This window comes from Myotis davidii, unplaced genomic scaffold (assembly GCF_000327345.1).
Source record: "Myotis davidii unplaced genomic scaffold, ASM32734v1 scaffold3578, whole genome shotgun sequence".
Classification (NCBI taxonomy): Eukaryota; Metazoa; Chordata; class Mammalia; order Chiroptera; family Vespertilionidae; genus Myotis; species Myotis davidii.
The window spans coordinates 591,694-591,982 of NW_006289094.1; positions in this window are offsets into that span (position 1 = coordinate 591,694).

Here is a 289-nt window from a genome sequence, read left to right on the forward strand (position 1 = left end):
GAGGGCCCCCCTTGGAGGCCTCGGAGTGGGAGGGGGCTGAGCTGGTTCAGGACAGAGGGTGGGCGCTCCCTGTGCCACTGGGGGAACCCCCACCCCGCAGGGCCTCGTCATCCATGCCCACCTCTGGAGCCCCTCTGGGCACATCTGGGTTTGGTGCCAACCCTAAATCTGGGTCACCCGCCAGGGGAGGAAAGTGGGGCGAGCGGAGGGTGATCTATATCCACAGCCAGGCTGGGGCACCTCGCTCAGCGCGCAGGGGTGGGGCGGGGGGCAGGGCCCGGCCCCTGAG